Source organism: Canis lupus, chromosome 25 (assembly GCF_011100685.1).
Source record: "Canis lupus familiaris isolate Mischka breed German Shepherd chromosome 25, alternate assembly UU_Cfam_GSD_1.0, whole genome shotgun sequence".
In the NCBI taxonomy this organism is placed as follows: Eukaryota; Metazoa; Chordata; class Mammalia; order Carnivora; family Canidae; genus Canis; species Canis lupus.
Window position 1 is genome coordinate 24,370,947 of NC_049246.1, and position 13,999 is coordinate 24,384,945.

A 13,999-nucleotide genomic window follows, 5' to 3' on the forward strand; every position below is an offset into this window, starting at 1 on the left:
ATTTGGCCCTGTACTCAGTGGGTCTGGTAATTGAGTGCAAGTCTGACTTCTAATTTTTTAAATGATTTTAAATCCAGGTAATATATGTATAAAGAATTCGGTTCAAAGGGCACAAAATGTGTATGTAGCATAAAGGAAGTCTCTTTTCTGTTTGTCATAGAGCCAGTCATTTCTCTTCTCTGGATGAAATTGTTACCTATTTTCTTGTGCATTCCTTAGAAATAGTTTGCATATACACACAAATATACATTTTAAAATATATGTACATTATTTTACATTGCATTTTTATTTTTTGTCCAGTTTCATGGAGAAATTATTCACAAATGTAAGTGTATATATTTAAAGTGTATAATGTGATGACTTGATATACATATACATTATGAAATGATTACTAATATCAAGATAATTAACATATACATTGTTTCCCATAATTAACTCTCCCTTTTGTTGAAAGAAAAAATGAAATCCCATAAAATCTACTCTCAGCAAATTTCATGTACACAATACCATATTATTAACTATAATCACCATGTTGTATACTAGATTCTCTGAACTTACTCATCTTATAATTGGAAGTTTATATCTTTGACCTATGGTTCCTACATTTCCCTCACCACAGTCCCTGGCAACCACAACCCTGTTTCTATGAAATCAGTTTTTCTTTTTTTAAGATTCCACATATAAGTGATACCATACAGCATTTGTCTTTCTCTGTCTAGTTTATTTCACTTAACGTAATGCCTTCTAAGTTTATCCATGTTTTCTCAAATAGCAAGAACTCATTCTTTTTTAATGGTTGAGTAATATTCCATTATGTATTCATTATATATGTATATATACCTATATATGTGTGTGTACATATACATATATATAACATTTTTATCAATTCATTTACTAACACTTAGGTCATTTGCATATTTTTGGCTACTGTGAATATGCTGCAATGAACATGACAGTATATATGTCTCTTCAATATAGTGCTTCTATTTCCTTTGAGCAGGTTTTCAAGAGTGGGATTGCTGAATCATATGGTAATTCTATTTTTAATTTTTGGAGGAAACTCCATAGCATTTTCCATAATGGGAATTTATATTTCAAACAACAGGGTACAGTGGTTCCCTTTTCTCTGCCTCCTTGCTGATATTTGTTATCTCTTATTTTTTGATAATAGTTATTCTAACAGATGTGATATGATATTGTATTGATGTTTGGTTTTCATTTCCATGATAATTAATAATGGTGAGCATCTTTTTAATGTGCCTCTGGTCATTTTATATGTCTTCCTTGGAAAAATGTCTATTCAGCTGATTTGGTCATTTTTAATTGTATTTTTTTTGTTTTGCTATTTATGTATATAAAATAAATATTTTTACCATTTAATAAGTTGTCTTTTAAATTTATTGATTGTTTCCTTTGCTATAAAGAAGCTTTTTAGTTTGATATAATTCTACCTATTTATTTAGCTTTTGTTGCCTCTGCTTTTGGCATCTTACCTAAGAAATCATTGTGACAACCAACGTCGAGAAATTTTTCTCTGGGGCAGCCCCAGTGGCTCAGCGGTTTAGCGCCGCCTTCAGCCCGGGGCAGGATCCTGGAGATCCAGGATCGAGTCCCACATCGGGTTTCCTGCATGGAGCCTGCCTCTCTCTCTATTGTCTCTCATGAATAAATAAATAAAAATCTTAAAAAAAAAAAGAAAATTTTCTCTGTGTTTTCTTCTAGGAGTTTTATAGTTTCAGATCTTACATCTAACTCTCTCTAATCCCTTTTGAGTTATTTTTTGTGAGTTGTATAAGATAAAGTTTCAGTTTCATTCTTTTGTATATGGAATATCCAGTTTTCTCAACATGTTTTATTTTACTTTTATTTCTTTAAAGAAGTTTTTTTTTTAAAGATTTTATTTATTTATTCATGAGAGACACAAAAAGAGAGAAGCAGAGATATAGGCAGAGGGAGAAGCAGGCTCCCCGCAGGGAGCCCAATGTGGGACTCCATCCTGGGACTCCAGGATCATGCCCTGAGCTGAAGGCAGATGCTCAACTGCTGAGCTGCTCAGGTGTCTGACTCAATAGCTTTTATTAATGAGACTATTCTTTTCGCATTTTTTGTTCTTGGTGCCCTTTTCAAAGACTAGTTGACTTATATGTGCAGGTTTATTTTGGGGCTTTTTATTCTGTACCATTGGTCTATATGCATGCTTTTATGTCAGTACCATACTGTTCTGATTACCATAGCCTTGTAGTATAGTTTGATATCAGAAAATGTGATACCCCCAGCTTTGTTCTTATTAAAGATTGCTTTGGCTATTTGTGGACTTTTGTGGTTCCATACAAATTTTAGAATAGTTTGTTTGTTTGTTTGTTTTACTTCTGAGAAACATGACATTAGAATTTTGGTAGTGATTGCATTGAATCTATAGATGGCTTTTGGTCATATGGACAGTTTAACAATATTATTCTTTCAATTCATGAGCATGGGATATTTTCCATTTGTTGGTATTCTTCAATTTCTTTTTGTCATTGTCATATAAATATTTTCAGTGAATGGGTTTTTCACCGCTTTGGTCAAATTTATTCCTAAGTATTTTACTGTTCTTATGCTTCTATAAATGGGATTGCCTTGTTAATAATTAATTATTAATAATAATAGTGTGCAGAAACACAGTTGATTTCTACTTGTTGATTTTGTGTCCTGAAACTGTTAAATTGTTAATTATCTGTAACAGTCTTTTTTTTTTTTGGGTGGAGTCTTTGGGTTTTATATATATAAGATCACGTCATCTGCAAACAGTTTAACTTCTTTTCCATTTTGAAGTGCCTTCTATTTCTTTTTCTTGCCTAATTGTATATCTAGGACTTCTAGTACAATGTTGAATGGAAGTGGTGGGAGTGGGCATCTTGTATTTTTCCTGGTCTTAAAAAGGGCTTTTAACTTTTTACCGTTATTTTGTTAGCTGTGGGCTTGTCATGAATGGCCTTTACTATGTTGATGTACATGCCTTCTATAGCTAACTTGTTGAGATTTTTTTTATCATGAAAGGATGTTGAGTTTTGTCAAATGCTTTTTCTGCATCTATTGAGATGATTATATGATTTTATCCTTCATTTTGTTAATGTGGTGTATAAATTTAGTGATTTATGTATGTTTGAAACATTCCTGCATCTCAAGGATAAATCCTGCTTGATTATGGTGTACGATCCTCTTCATATGCTGTTGACTTTTGTTTGCTAGTATTTTGCTGAGAATTTTTCCATCTTTGCTCATCAGGGATATTGACCTATAATTTTTTTCCCTTATTGTTTCCTTGTCTGGTTTTGGCATCAGGATAATGTTGGCCTCATAAAATGAGTTTAGAAGCATTCCTTCCTTTTCAATTTTTTGGAAGAGTTTGATAAAGATGATTAATTCTTTAAATATTTGATAGAAGCCCCCAATGAAACCATCTTGTCCCGATCTTTTAGTTTTGGGGAAGTTCTCTATTACCAATTCAATATCCTTACTTGTTATTTGTCTGTTCATATTTCCTGTTTCTTCATGATGCAGCCTTGGTAAGTTGGATGTCCCTGGTAATTTATCTATTTCTTCTAAATTGTCCAAATTATTGGTATATAATTATTCATAGTAGTCTCTTGTGATTCATTGTGTTTTTGTGGTATCAGTTGTAATGTCTCTTCTTTCGTTTATAATTTCATTCATTTGATTCACCTTTTTTCTTAGTCTAGCTAAAGGTTTGTCAGTTTTGTCTTTTTACAGAACCAGCTCTTAGCTTTGTTGTTATTGTTCTCTAGCCTCTATTTCATTTATTTTTACTCTATGTTTTAGGCTTCCTTTTTTCCTTAGTCCCTTAATATGTAATCTTAGATTGATCTTAAGATTTTATTTTTATTTATTTATTTGAGAGACAGAGCAAGAGAGAGAGAAAGAGGGAGAAAGAGCAAGAGAGTGAGCATGAGCAGGGGGAGGGGCAGAGGTAGAGGGAGAAGCAGATTCTCTGCTGAGCAGGGAGCCCAATGTGGGACTAGATCCCAGGATGCTGGGATCATAACCTGAAATGAAGGCAGACACTTAACTGACTGAGCCACCCAGGTGCCCCTAAGATTGATCTTAGATTGCTTATTTGAGATCTTTTTTAAAAGTTGAGGCATAATTGATATGTAATACTGTATTAGTTTCAGATGTTCAATATAATAGTTCAATATTTGTATACACTGAAATGAGCACCATAGTAGGTCTGACTTCCCCATTATCATATAAAGTATATAATATGCAATACAGTATTGTTAAGTATAGTCACCATGCTGTACATACAATCCCCAGGACTTATTTATTTATGACCTGAAGTTTGTATCTCTTGACTCCTCCTCTTTGCCCACCCCATAACCCTCCTGTCCTCTGACAGCCACCAATTTGTTTTGCATCTATAGGTTTTGTTTTGTTTTATTTTTTAGATTCCACATATAACTGAAATCATATGGTATTTGATATTTGCCTCTCTGTGTCTGACTTATTTCACTTGGCATAATACTCTCAAGGTCCATCCATGTTGTTACAAATGGCAAGATTTTATTCTTTTTTAAGGCTGAGTAGTATTCCATGGTATGTGTATATATATATATGCATATATATGATATATATGTGATATGATATATATGTGATATGTATATCACATATTCTTTACTCATTCATCCATCAATGGACAATTGTGTTATTTCCATATCCTGACTATTGTAAATAATGCTGCAATGAACTTGAGAGTGCATATATACTTCTTTGAATTAGTGTTTTTATTTTCTTTGGGTAAATACCCAGAAGTAGAATTACTGGGTCATATGGCTTTACAACTGAGATGGGTCTCTTGTAGACAGCATATAGATTGATCTTATTTTTGTTGTTGTTTTGTTTTTTATCCATATAATTGTGCCATGTGTTTCAATTTAGAATTTAGTCCATATACATTTAGAGAAATTATAAATTTATAGGTATATACTTATTGCCATTTTATTCATTGTTCTTTTCTTGTTTGTTGAGATAGACCTGTATTGCTATAAGCTTCTCTCTTAGAACTACTTTTGCTGCATCCCACAGATTTTGATGAGGTATTGAATAAAATTCTTTTTTGGATTTTTAAACTGTATTGCTTTAAACATTTCAAAATTTTAATTATTCATTGCTAGTGTATACAAATAAAATATTATAACCTGAAACCTTGTTAAATTGGCTCTAATAGTTATTTTTGTTTTTTGAAATTTCTGAGGGATTTTGTTTGCAAATAGAGGCAACTTTTCTTTTCCAGTTTGGAGACATTTTATTTCTTTTACTTGCCTTATTGAACTGGCTAAAATTTCCAGTATAATGCTGAATAGATATGGTAAGGAAGGCATCACTGCCTTTTTCCTAGTCTTAAGGAGAAAGCTTTCAAACTTTCTCCGTTAAGTATAATATTAACTGTAAGTTTTCTATAGTACTGTAAGTTTTCAAGTTGAGGAAGTTACCTCCGAGTCCTTCTTCGCTAAGAGTTCTTAGCAGATATGCTTATTTAATTTTTGTCAAATGCTCTTACTGAATTGTTGAGATGATCATATGATTTTTACTTTTTAGTCTGTTAATGTGGTAAATTACATTGATTTTTGAATGTTAAACCAAACCTTATTTTCTTTGAATGAACCCTTTTTGATCATGTTTTGTTATCTTTTTAATATATTATTGAATTTGATTTGCTAAAATGTTATTTAAAATTTTTGCATCTATGTGCATGTAGGATACTGGTTTATGGTTTTCTTTTGTTATAACATCTGTCTTGGTTTCATACCAGAAAACTTCTGGCCTCATGCAATAAGTTGGAAGGTATTACCTCCTATTCAATTCTGTGGAAAAGTTTGTGTAGAACGGATATCATTTTTTTCATAAGTTCTTGGTTAGATTCTCAAGTGAAACCATTTGATCCTGAAGCTTTTGTTTATTTGTTTGTGGGAAGTTTTATTTATTTTTTTTTTATTTTATTTTTTTTTTTTGTGGGAAGTTTTAAATTACAAATTCAATTTATTTAATAGGCTATTTAGGTTAGTATTTATTCTTGAGTAAATTTGGGTAGTTTGCATCTTTATTTTTTTTTTAAGATTTTATTTTATTTTTATCTATTTATTTTAGATTTTATTTATTTATTCATGAAAGACACACACACACACACACACACACACACACACACAGAGGCAGAGACACAGGCAGAGGGGGAAGCAGGCTTCCTGCAAGGAGCCCAACGAGAGAGACTCCATCCCGTGTTTCCAGGATCCACCCTGGGCTGAAGGCAGCGCTAAACCGCTGAGCCACCCGGGCTGCCCTAGTTTGCATCTTTAAAGAAATATGTCCATTTCATCTAAATTGTCATATGTTGGCATAATGTTCTTAATATTTTCTTATTTTCCTTTAATATCTGTAGAATATATAGTGATGTCTCTACCATTCCTGATATTGGTGATTTCTGTGTTCCCCTTTCTTTCTCCTAATAGTTCAGCTAGCAATTTATCAATTTTATTTATCCTTTTAAAGAGACAGCTTTTGTTTTTATTAATCTTTTCATTGATTTCCTATATCTCATTCATTCAATTTCTAGTTTGATTTTTTTTATTATTTCATTTCTTCTAGCCTGGTATTTGTCTTTTTTTGTTTCTAGCTTCTATCTTTTTTTTTAAGATTTTTTTTTTAAAGTAATCTCTATACCCCATATGGAACTTGAACTCACAACCCCGAGATAGAGTTTCACACTATACTGACTGAGTCAGCCAGCCACTGCCCTAGTTTCTTAAGGTAGAAGTTGAGGTCGTCCATCTGAGGTCTTTGTTGTGTTATTTTAGTAGTTGCTTTGGTGATTGTAATAAATATCTCTAATTTATCACATTCTAACTTCTGGTAATTTTATTCTGCTTTACATACTGTATAAAACCCTTACCATAGCATACTCCCATTTTCCGCCCCCAGCCTTTCACTCATTATTGTTGTATATTTTATTTCTCTATATATCACAAAATCCACAATATGTTATTGCTGTATATAGTCAATTATCTTTAAAGATACTTAATAAGAAAAATGTTTTAAAAACATATAGTTGCTATTTTTCGTGCTCTTTGTTACTTTGTGTAGATTATAATTTCCATCTGATAGCATTTTTCTTCTGTATCATTTCTTGTATTTCAGCTGTGTTACTGATGAATTCTTTCAGCTTTTGTATATTTGAAAAATGTCTTTATTTTACTTTTGTTTTTAAAAGATATATTTGCCAGATAAAGGATTTGAGTTGATAGATTTTTTTTTTTCATTTAGAACTTTAAGGATGTTTCTCTACTATCTTCTAGGTTGACTGTTTCTGATGTGAAGTCTGATGTCATCCTTATCTTAGTTTCTTTATGTAATTTTTTAATGTAACCTTTTCATAGACAATATACAGAAAAATATACAGAATTGAGTATTACTTTGTATTTTTTAAATCTGATCTGATAATTACTGTCTTTAAGTCATGTTTGTAGGCCATTCACAGTTTAATGTGATTATTGATATGATGGGGTTTAAATCTTGGTATTTGTTTTCTATTTGTTCTATCTGTTCCTTATTTTGCTTTTCATCTTTTTTTAATGTTTTCTTTTGGATTAGTTGAATATTTTATTGTTCCATAGGACTTTTCTATCACAAAGATTGTAAGTGATTTGGTCACAACGTGTCTTGGTGTAGTTTTATTTATGATTCTTAGTCTTGGGTTTCATTGAACTTCTTGAATATGTAGCTTTACATATTTCATTAATATGTATTATACTACATATATATATTTTGAAGATTTTATTTATTTATTCATGACAGAGAGAGAGAGAGAGAGAGAGAGAAGCAGAGACACAAGCAGAGGGAGAAGCAGGCTCCATGCAGGGAGTCCAACGTGGGACTCGATCCCGGGTCTCCAGGATCACACACTGGGCGGAAGGCAGTGCCAAACCACTGGGCTACCAGGGCTGCCTGAATTATACTACATTTTAATATAGTCTGGCTATTATGTCTTCAAATATTTCCCCATCCCTTTCTTTTTGGGGAGCTCCAGTTACATGTCCATTAGACAATTTGAATTTGTCTTTAGCTCACTGAGACTCTGGTAGATCTTTTTAATTTTTGTGTGTTATTTTGGATAGTTTCTAAGTCTTCAAAGTAACATTTTCTTCTGCAGTGTTTAATCTGCTGTTAATCTCATGAGAGTATTTTTCTTTGGCATTGTAATTTTCATTTTTTAGATGTTTGACTTGGCCATCTTTTTATTTTTAATATTCCTCTTTAACATGTTCAGTCTTACTTCATGTTTCTTGAACATGTGGAATACAGTTTTAATAGCTGTTTAAATGTCCATTTTCATTAATTAAGAATAAGGCATACAGCATGATGGCTTGATTTACATATATAGTGAAATGATTACCACAGTAGGTTCAGCTAACAGCCATCTTCTCAAAGACCCAATTAAAAGAAAAAAAAAAAAGAAAAAAAAAGAAAAAAAATGTTTTAATGATGAGAACTCTTAGAATTTACTATAATTTTCAACAATTTTCCTGTGTATCACAGAGCAGGATTAGCTCTAGTCATCATATTGTACATTATATCTGTATACTTATTTGTCATATAACTGGAAGTTTGTACCTTTTGACTACCTTCCTCTAATTTCCTCTTTTCCTACCTTCCATAGTAAACACAAATCTGATCACTTTTTCTGTTGTTGTTTCTTAAAGAATTTCAGTGAGATCATAGTATTAGTTTTCCTGTCTGCCTGACTTCACTTAGCAAAATGCTTTCAAGTTCCATCCATGTGTTGCAAATGGTAGGAATTCCTCATTTTTAATGGCTGAATAATATTCCGTTGCACAAATGGAATGTAGCTTTTTTCTCCATTGTCCATCAATGGACACTTAGGTTGTTTCCATGTTGTAGCTATTGTAAATAATGCTTTTATGAACATGATATCTTTTTGAGTTAGTGTTTTTGTTTCTTTTTTAAGTATATCCAGAGACAGAATTGCTGGATCATATGATAGTTTTATTTTTAATTTTTTGAGGAAACTTCATACTATCTTCTACATCAAATTACATCCCCATCAAGAGTGCACCAGGATTCCCTTTTCAACATTTGCTCCCTGTGTCTCTATGTCACATTTTGATAATTCTCACAATATTTCAAACTTTTTCATTATCATTCTACTTATGGTGGTCTATAATTGGCGATCTTTGATGTTACTATTGTAATTGCTTTGAGGCACCACAAACTCCACTTGTATTATATGGCAAACTTAATCAGTAAATATTGTGTGTGTTCTGAATTCTCCACCAATTGGCTGTTCCCTGGGTCTCTCCCTCTCCTCAGATCTCCCTATGTCCTGAGACACAACAATATTGAAGTCAGGCCAATTGCTAACCTTACAATGGTCTCTATCTATGTGTTCAAATAAGGCAATCGATATGGCAAACTTCATTGTGTTAAGAAATTGCCACAGCCACCCCAACTTTCAGGAATCACCACCCTGGTAAATCAGCAGCCATTAACATCAAGGCAAAACTCTCCACCAAGATTATAACTTGTTGAAAGCTCAGATGATGGTTAGCATTTTTAGCAATAAAGTATTTTTTTAAAAGATTTCATTCATTTATTTTACAGAGAGAGAGAGAGAGAGAGCACAAGCAGGGGGAGCAGCAGGGAGCCTAATGTAGGGCTCCATCCCAGGACCCTAGGATCATGCCTTGAGCTAAAGGCAGATGCTTAACTGACTGAGCCACCCAGGTGCTCCAGCAATGCAGTATTTTTAAATTAACGTATATATATTGTTTTTCTAGGTATAATACTATCGCACACTTACAGTATATCATAAAAATATTTTTACATGCAGTGGAAAACCAAAAAATTTGTTTGACTTGTTTTATTGTGATACTCACTTTATTGTGGTGATCTGGAACTGAATTTGCAATATCTCTGAGTTATGCCTGTGTATATGAGCTTTAGAGATGGCCATCTTTTAAGAAACTCTTGTGTGCTTTATTATACATGTAGGTTACAAGTGATTATATTTTTTGTTTAGACTCATGGTTGATGTTAAGCATCTGAGACACTCTTGTTCTTTAGGATACAGCTAGGCTAAATTCTCATCTGTATTTTATTTTGCCCATGATGTAAAATAAATAATAAAAGCAGGTAAAAATAGACAACAATAGCAGCACTCACAAGGGAATGAAGTCATCCCAAGGCCAAATGCACCTTGAAATTTATTTATGGATATCAAAGAGAAAGTCTCTATCCTATAAATTTGCTTTAGTAAATACCCATTCAAAGGAGTACATGCACCCTGATGTTTATAACAGCATTATCAACAATAGCCAAATTATGGAAAGAGCCCAAATATCCATTGACTGATAAATGGGTAAAGAACAAGTTATATATATATAACTTGTATATATATATATATATATATATATGTATATATATATATATATATCTCAGTCATTAAAAAGAATGAAATCTTGCCATTTGCAACAATATGGATGGAGCTGGAGTGTATTATGTTAAGTGAAAAAAGTCAGAGAAAGGCAAATACCATATAATTTCACTTATGTGTAGAATTTAAGAAACAAAATGAACATATGAGAGGGGAAAAAAGAGAGGAGGAGGGAAGCAATTATGAGAGCCCCTTAAATATAGAGAACAAACAGGGTTGACGGATGGAGGTGGGTGAGGGATGGGATAGATGGGTGATGGGTGTTAAGGAGGACACTTGTTATAGTGAGCATGGGGTGTTGTATGTAAGTGATGAACCACTGAAATCCACTCTTGAAACTAATATTGAACTGTATGTCAACTAACTAGAATTTAAATAAAAAGAAATAAATAAAAAATAAAAAATAAAAAATATAAATTTGCTTTAGTGATAGTATGGGATTTATATACAGGTCATATAAGATGAAAAGTGCTAAAATAGAAAAATCTTCTTCCTAAAATCTGTTTTGTATTCCCTGACTTTTATATTTCCATTAATAGCATGATTATTTTTATAGCTACCTACATAGGTTCAAAGCCTTGGAATAATGTTTTATTCATTTCCTTCTATACTTTAATCAATCACCTATTATAGCTGCCTTTCACTGAGCATCTAATATTGGCCGAAAAACATTGTTATCATCTAAATTTCACAATGTCTTATAAAGTAGATATTATTATTTCTATTTTCCCAATGAGAAAAAAGACACTTAAAGAAGTTAAACTGGTGACTCTGTGTCATCGAGTTTATAAAGAAAAGAGTCAGGATTCATGGCCAGGTTTATTGGTCTCCTGAGCCCATTTTTTTTCTATTGGAGTAGGCTAGCTCTCTCAAGGGATGGTAGTATTTTCTAGGGATTTTTTCTTCCTGAAAAATTATTTTATTATTAAATTATTAAAAATAATAATAATTATTATTTTTCAGTTTCAGAGACAAAGATTAGTTTTAATCCTTGGTTCACAACATTTTCATCATCAGTTCATTCATGGCCACCTTTTATTTATTTGTTTGTTCTTCTGCTTTGAAATAGTAATGATGATAATAATGAAGTGAACTACCACCCAACATGAAAGAGAGGAACTTGACAATAACTTGCATCCACTCATTGGTACTTTTATTAATATTCTGCCACTACACGACTTAAAAATCTAGATATCTCACCTTTGAGCTACTTAAATTGCCTCATAATTGACTCATATCCAATTTTTAAAAAAGATCTATTCATTTTGAAGATAGAGAACAAAGAGCATAAACGCCAGCAGGGGGAGGGGTAGAAGGAGAAGGAGAAAGAGAATCGCAAGCAGAGTCTCTGCTGAGTGTGGAGCCCAACCAGGGCTCAATCTCACAACTCTGATATCATGACCCGAGCTGAAATGAAAAGCTGGATGTGTAACTGACTGAGCCACCCATGCACCCTGACTCATCTAATTTTTTCCCTTCAATCCATTTTAAACATCTCTTGATATTTGATTGATATTATTAAAATACAACTCTCTTGACATTAACATCTTGTTCAAATCTTTTACTCTTAACCCTGGATTTCTTAGCTGGCCTTTGGAGACCTCTAAGATTTGACTTCAGCCTACCCTCTAGTTATATCTCATAGTACTTTTGTACACTGTATGCTCTAGACAAATCAAAGTGTTACGCTTCCCAGACAGTCCTGCCATGTTTTTATCCTTAGGTCTTCAAGCTGTTCTCTTTGCTGGTAAGCCAAACTCTGATCATTTATTCATGTCTTTCATAAAGTTTTCCTTGATTCTCCCAAATAGAAGTAAATACTGAACTACATGAATCATTCACATACTTGTGTCTATTGCATCACCTGCAAACTCCTGCTACAACAACTTGTATTCTTGTTTTATTTCAATTAATAGATCGTAAGCTTTTAAGGGATGGGTACTATTTTAAATTATTTTTGTAGGGAAGCGTGGATGGCTCAGTGGTTGAGCATCTGCCTTTGGCCCAGGGCATGATCCTGGGGTCCTGGGATTGAGTCCTGCATCAGGCTCACCTCAGGGAGCCTGCTTCTTCTTTTGCCTATGTTTCTGGCTCTCTCTCTGTGTCTCTCATGAATAAATAAATAAAATCTTAAAAAATTATTTTTTATATTTCTCATCAGCACAGTCATTTACTTAGGTTTTCCCTTACTTGTGAGAAGGATGGATGTCCATTAACCTCAGGGGTTCAGCAACAACGAATTACTTCTGTCTTTCATTCTCAAAGCCTTTTTTTCTTTTTCTTTTCATGACTCACTCCTTTCCTTATCTTTGCATTGAATATATGGGTGGTGGTGGAAGTTTAGTGGGGGTGGGAGGAGTAGAGATAAGGGAAAGAGGAAAGGAAGTACCCAATAATTACAGCTATATCATAGTCTCTAAGAGATGGGTCTACAGGGAAGTGATGTAAGCACTTTGATAGGTAAGAATATAACAAAGCACTTATTTCAAAGGTAAAGAGTGGTTGGGTTGGAAATTAGATCAAGAAAAACAAGGTGGGAGGGGATTCAATTTCATATCATGCCTCATGCTATTTCTGGAGCATCCTAGTTGATTAGTCATTCTTACTACATTAAATAATAATACCGTGTCCTTGAATAGCATGTTTTAATGTACTTCATATTACCCTTATTTTAAAGATGAGAAAAAAAAAGATGAGGAAAGTAGATTGATGCAATTTCTTTATTTTATTTTACTTATTTTCTTTAATTATTTTATTTACTGTTTTGTAAGTTGGTAGTACTTTTCCCCTAGCCTAAAAGAATGTAGGGACTTTTGAGAGGCAGGAGCAGAATGCTATCTCTAAATGTGTCTGAACTGGAACATTGGTGGAGGGAACTCTCCCCCTGTTTGATGTGGTGCTGAAACCAAACACTTTCATGCACTGAAATGCAGTTCCTTAACATTTATTTCATAATATGTTTTCTTGCTTCTTTCAGGGCTCCAAATGCCACTGCTCTTTTGGTGCTCTTGGCTTCCTGGGCTGCAGTTGGGGGCAGGGTCCTTCTCTTGCCAGTCTCACTGTTCAGAGCACCCAGGCAGTGACAGACAAATAATGCCTATTCAATCGTGTGAGTTCTAGTTTTCTTAGTTCTATTTCAGTTAAGTTGCAAAGAAGGACCAGTTCTTTCACACCTTTATTCCTGAGAAAATGCCATTAATGAAAACACTGTAGAGTCATAATTCCATTTGCTCTCCAATAATTTGTACATTGTGTGACCTACCACATGCTGCTTTTGCAGATTTACACCTTCAGTGGAAACTTGCTGGATAAAGCCCTTAGGAAAGAGGGAGGGAAGGAGAGAGAGGGGAGGAGGGATGGAGGGAGCAAGGGAGGGTGTAAGAGAGAAAGGGTGGAGGAGAGAGAGAGAGAGAGAAATAGAAAGAGACAGACAGAGAGAGAGAGAACTTTATTTTTAGCAGGACTCCTAAATCAAGGCAGACAGGAAACCATTGC

At 33.3% G+C, this 13,999-nt stretch overlaps 1 protein-coding gene across 11 annotated transcripts in view; it reads left to right on the plus strand.

Moving 5' to 3' along the window:
* The window catches only part of LOC119877537, a 410,753-nt gene that overhangs the window by 76,902 nt on the left and 319,852 nt on the right, over nucleotides 1-13,999 (plus strand). The gene's annotated exons all lie outside the window — the stretch shown is intronic.